Source organism: Taudactylus pleione, unplaced genomic scaffold, assembly GCF_031769625.1.
Source record: "Taudactylus pleione unplaced genomic scaffold, aTauple2 ptg000330l, whole genome shotgun sequence".
NCBI lineage: Eukaryota > Metazoa > Chordata > Amphibia > Anura > Myobatrachidae > Taudactylus > Taudactylus pleione.
The window spans coordinates 2,718,721-2,724,971 of NW_028284731.1; the positions used below are offsets into that span (position 1 = coordinate 2,718,721).

The 6,251-nt window shown below is 48.5% G+C and overlaps 1 pseudogene; it reads right to left on the reverse strand.

Moving 5' to 3' along the window:
• Positions 1-987: 987 nt before the first annotated feature.
• Positions 988-3,095, reverse strand: LOC148509178 (protein kinase C delta type-like; annotated as a pseudogene).
• Positions 3,096-6,251: the final 3,156 nt, after the last annotated feature.

Genomic DNA, 6,251 nt, shown 5'->3' on the forward strand with positions numbered 1-6,251 from the left:
TTTTTTTAAAACTTTATTTTAAGTGAACAATGTATATAATTCAGTTAAAGAATCAATAGTGCATTTCCAGGGACATAGCCAAGGTTGGGGCAGGCAACAGACAGTGCATCTCCAGGGACATAGCCGAGGTCGGGGGCAGACGGCAGACAGTGCATGTCCAGGGACGTAGCCAAGGTCAGGGCAGGCAGCAGACAGTGCATCTCTTGGGAAGTAGCCTTGGTTGGGGCACGCGGCAGACAGTGCATCTCCAGGGACGTAGCCAAGGACATTCAGGCGGCAGATAGTGCATCTCCTGGGACGTAGCCAAGGCAGGGGCAGGTGGCTGACTGTGCATCTCCTGGGACATAGCCAAGTCAGGGGCAGGTGGCAGACAATCTCCAGGGATGTAGCAGAGGTCACAGCAGGCAGCAGACAGCGCATCTCCTGGGATGAAGCCGAGGTCGGAGCAAGCAGCAACAGTGCATCTCCAGGGACATTAGCTGAGGTCAGGCTGGCAATAAACAGTGCATCTCCTGGGATGTAGCCGAGGTCGAGGCAAGCTGCAGATAGTGCATCTCCAGTGATGTAGCAAAGGTCCTGACAGGCGGCAGACAGTGCGTCTCCAGAGATGTAGACAAGGTCTGGACAGGCGGCAGACAGTGCATCTCCAGGGACATAGCCAAGGCAGGGGCAGGTAGCAGACAGTGCATCTCCAGGGATGTATCAGAGGTTGCAGCAGGCGATAAACAGTGCATCTCCTGGGATGTAGCTGAGATCAAGGCAGGCTCCAGACAGTGCATCTCCAGGGACGTAGCCGATGTCAGGGCAGGCGGTAGACAGTGCATCTCCAGGGATGTAGCCGAGGTCGGGGCAGGCGGCAGACAGTGAATCTCCAGGGACAGAGCAGAGGTCGGTGCAGGCGGCAGATAGTGCATCTCCAGGGACATAGCAGGCAGCACACTTAGTAGGATGTAAGGTGTTTTTAGAACTACAGATTTTCTGTTTATCTTAGTGCAAGTCTTCTTTTGATGGTATAGTATCTGCTTCCATTGGCACATTGTGATAAGTTTAACCCCATATGGGGCACACAAATTGAATGTTGTCAAAAAGCCTCTGGTTAGTGACAGTAATTGGTTCTTTGAAAACTTCACTTTTGGGCACTTGAATTTGCTGTTCTGTATCTATATCCATGGAAACCTTGTGCAGTGTGACTGGGGATGCAGGTTTTCCAGTCTCTGTCTCTTCCCATTTAATTAAAGAGAAGAACAGGTGTTTTCGCACATTATCATTTACCCCGAGCCGGAAGGACTGTTCTTTGCACAGAAGCTTTCTTAAAATGTCCTCTGTTACTGGATCAGTAAGGCCTGGGAATGCTGGTTCTTGTGTAAGGATCATTGGGCCTGATTCAGACCCACTCGCGAGCGGCTGTCCGCTCGCAAGTGGGTCGATGTTCTGGACTGAGCATGCGCACGACGGAGGGAGCTCCGTCGTGCGCATGCGCCAGACGCGACGAGCGAAGGAAAGTCCTTCGCTCGTTGTGTCTGATCAAAGGGGGTGTGCTGTCGATGTTGATTGACAGCACGCCCCCTTTGGTAGGCGTGCCGGGGGCGTGCCTCCCTGACGGGGGCGTTCCCACGGGAACGCCTCCCGTCAGAAGCCGGCCCACTGACATCACTAGTGATGTCAGTGGGAGTGATTTTGGCTCTGATAGAGCCAAAATCACTCCGGAGCTTGCGGTTGAAAACCTCAACCGCAGGCTCTGGCTCGCAGTTTCGATGGTCGCGATGGTCACGACCATCGCGGCCATCAAACTGCACGCTCGTATAGCCTGTGGGTGGTGACCCACAGCTATACGAGCGTCCAGGAGGACGCTCCATTTTCATGGAGGCCGGCCCTCATTCAGAGCGTGCGCTCTGCTCAGAGCGTACGGCTCTGAATGAGGGCCTTTGTCTCTACCTCTGATGTTGACTCTCCAGGGAAAAGGTACGATCCTATGGTGAGTATATATAAAATAACTCCAAATGCGAACCAGTCTACATCTGCACTGTATGGCTGGCAGTTTATCATTTCTGGAGCATTATAGCCAGGTGTCCCACAAAGGTCTGTGGCGTTGGTTTCTCCGAACTCATTCAATAGAGCCAGACCAAAGTCGGTGATCTTGACATGACCGTCAGTGGTTAGCAAAATATTATTCAGTTTTATGTCCCGATGAATTATTCCTCTTGAATGCATAAACTGCAGTCCACAAACCAGTTCAGCAGCTATAAATGTTATTATGGAGAGGTCCAGCTCTGAGGTCTCATTCATGAAATTGAACAGATCTCCTCCACCAGCCAGTTCCATTACACAGTATAGATAGCTCTCTGTGTGGAAGGCTGCATAACCATGGATTAGAAAAATGCTCTCGTGCCAATTCAAGGAACTGACACTCTACCAAACTGTCCTCATATTCTATATAAGTGCTCTCTTCCTTAAGATTTTAACTGCCACTCTTTCCCTACGAATAGCATCTGTTGCCAGCATCACTTTGCCATAACCTCCCTCTCCAAGTATTGAGTGAAAAGTAAATGTTTCCACTGTTAGAGGGACAGCCTCTGTGCTTTGGTGGCTGGTGGGCATAGAGCAGCTCTCTTCTGTAGTTTGTTGAACTGGTGGAATGCCTGATTTGCCTCTGCTAATTGCTGTTATGAATTGATTTTTCTTCTTGTTTAGAAATCCAGAAAACCAGTCCCAACGTCTCTGTATAGCTGCTTTGCATGTTTTCTTTTTGTTTGTCTCTTTTTTTGAAAGGTTTATCTGGCCTGCCCAATGACTGCATCCCTCTCCTGGATCTTCAGCAATGTCAAGGTTTCTCCTGCATTTTACGTGCCAAAATCTGGGACATCTGCTGCATGCTCTTATGAACTGATCTCTTTTCTTTTTTAGAAATCCAGCAAACCTGTCCCAGCCTCTCTGTACATCTGCTACAAATGCGTTGTTTATTCTCACCTCTCTCTTGGCTGCTTTCTTGTCTGGCCTGCCTGCTTTCCTCTGCGTCTCGCTTTTCTGGTCTGTTTTCCTTGGTTTCTCCGTCTTCCTGCTTTGCCTGGAGGTTTTTTTCTCGTAATAGTTCCCATGTTATGTCAGAACACAATAATAGGGCTCTTAGAGAATAAAACAAACTTGCAGTATCACAAAAAGTGACTGCGCAGTTTGGAGTTTCTGAAAACAGAGTTTCAGGGGTGCTGGCAGCTGTACAAGTAGATGTGTGATGCCATCAGTAACTGTAATGTCACAAGCAGCCACAGTGTGCAGTTGAGCTTAGTCCTACAGGTCCCATACATTATGGCAGTTGGTGAATATGAAAGTTTCATCCTGTCCAAACTCTAAACTGTATAAAATATAGAGAATGAGTCGATGCTTTCCCTATCTAGAATGTATTTGTGCCCATATTAAGAATCTTTAAATTATAGCCAGTGGGTTCCATTCAGAAAGATCACAGACTTATCTTTGTGATACTTTCTGCTATGTATTATAGAAAAAATGACCAGTAACCTATCAGGCTTCATTTTCACTTTGGGGCCTATTTATCATAAACAGCCCTTTTATTATAATATGTGAGACTTTTATGTCAATAAATGTAAGATGTCTGCTGGACAGAGATGTGACCCCACAGACCAATAGGAAGCTGCAGAGAGATGATTGGTCTGCGCAGCCATAGTTCCATCTGGTGCATATGCAGCACAGTAGCACACATGTTAGCAGGCAGTTTATGTGGATATACTACAGGAAAGGAGTTACTCAGATAAACTTAAACATTTAACTGGTAGTTCACTTATAAGAGGCGACAGGTATTATTACTTATATAATTACTTTTCTTTGAGCTTAGGCCCTCATTCAGACCCACTCGCGAGCGGCTGTCCGCTCGCAAGTGGGTCGATGGTCTGCACTGCGAATGCGCACGATGGAGGGAGCTCCGTCGTGCGCATGCGCGAGACGCGACGAGCGAAGGACTTTCCTTCGCTCGGAGTGTCTCATCAAAGGGGGCGTGCTGTCGATGTTGACTGAGAGCACGCCCCCTTTGGTGGGCGTGCCGGGGGCGTGCCTGCCAGACGGAGGCGTTCCCAAGGGAACGCCTACCGTCTGAAGCCGGCCCCACTGACATCACTAGTGATGTCAGTGGGAGTGATTTTGGCTCTGATAGAGCCAAAATCACTCCTGGCCTTGCGGTTGAAAACCTCAACCGCAGGCTGTTGCACGCAGTTTCGATGGTCGCGATGGTCAAGACCATTGCGACCATCATCCTGCACGCTCGTATATGCTGTGGGTGGTGACCCACAGCTATACGAGCATCCAGGAGGACGCTCCATATTAATGGAGGTGGGCCCTGATTCAGAGCGAGCCCTAGATTGCACACCCTAAGCACAATGTGAGGTGCTACCTGCTGAGACTTGTAGTGCTGCAAGCAGAAAACGAAACAAATGCAGGTGCACACTCTAACCATGCTGAACCTAATAATAATACTGCTAAATTGCATCAAAGAGGTTCTTAGCATAATGATGGCCATATCCAGGTGGGAATACATATGAATTACCGCCGGACACAAGTCCGTCGGTTCAAATCCCGACAGCGGCAGTCCGACATGGCTGAAAATCCTGATCGTCCACAGGTAAGTCTCAACTAACCTAGTGGTTCTCAAACTCGGTCCTCAGGACCCCACACAGTTCACTTTTTGCAGGTCACCCAGCAGGTGCACAGGTGTATTCATTACTCACTGACACATTTTAAAAGATCTACAGGTGCAGCTAACTATTTCACTAGTAATTATGTGAGGAGACCTGCAAAACATGCACTGTTTGGGATCCTGAGGACCGAGTTTGAGAACCTGTGAACTAACCTAACTTAACCCCCCTAACCTTCCTTAAGAGTTCCTAACCCTAACCTTCTCCCCAGTGCCTAACCCTAATCCCTCTCTAAGTGCCTAAACCTAACCCCCCCCTTCCCCGCCGCCTAACCCTAAGTCCCCCGGGGGGGTGCCTAACCCTAACCCTCCCTCCCCCTAGCCTAACCCTAACCTCCCGGGGGGATGCCTAACCCTTAGTCCCCCCCCCCGGGAGCCCTAAACCTAACCCTTCCCCCCCGCGGCTGTCCACAGCGGCGCCCGGCATCATTTCGATCGGGATGCCGGGCGCCGGTCTCCCGGCGTCGGTAAAATGACAGGCATCTAGAATTTGACGCCTGTCATTTAACCCTCGCCGGGATAAAGCAGTCGGGAAGCCGGCTGTCGGGCTTACGTCCGCCGGCTTCCCGATTGCATACCATCCAGGTGACCTCCATCAGGCAGGTCTCTAACACTCCTATGGAACAAATACAGGGCATGGGACCCCCCAGGCCAACCCAGCAGAACCGCCCCAAGGATTCACACTAGTGTGAGATTTAAAGTGAAGGTTAAAGAATAATAAAGAAACGCCTATGTGTTAAGTCCTACATAAGTAGGAAGTTATAATTTAAAGTGTATAAAGTGCTACATATACAAAAAACAAACTAAAGAAGTTAAAAAGTGTACATTATGATGCCATGAAACAGTCCAGCCAAACCAGCCCAGAGAGCCCCGCACCCCAATACCAGTCCCAAAACTGACACACAGCATATATATAATAGGTCTTGCCCTCAGTGTGCCTTATTAGATGTGGTGGGCAGGCCCATAATTGAGGCCATCATTATGCTAAGAACCTCTTTGATGCAATGTAGCAGTATTATTATTAGGTTCAGCATGGTTAGAGTGTGCACCTGCATTGGTTTAGTTTTATAATTCATGATCAGTTGGAGTGATCCCATTATTCAGTGATGTGATGTTTGTGTTATAAACATGGGGTAAATGTAATAACCTGCGAGCCGGCACCGCTGCGGGAATACATGCGAGTATTCCCATATTTTTAAAGCAGCAAGCATGTTAAAGGCTTAGTTTAGCCTTTAACATGCTTGCTGCTTTAAAAATACGGGCATACTCAAATGTATTTCCGCAGCGGCGCCGGCTTGCTGTCTATTACATTGAGCTCATGGTCTGCATGGCACTGTCAGATTTATAGGGGTATTCAATATGGAGTGAAAACTCAGTTTTGCGATGTTTTCGCACCAATGACGTCATTTTCGGAGGTTTTGGTTTTACACCGTATTAAATTTCAAAGACTTTTTGCAGATTCGAAAAGTCTTTGAAAAAAAACGGGGATAACTTTTCACCACTGAATAGGTGGCGAAAAAAAGTGCAGAATTGGGGTTTAGGGGTGCAGGCT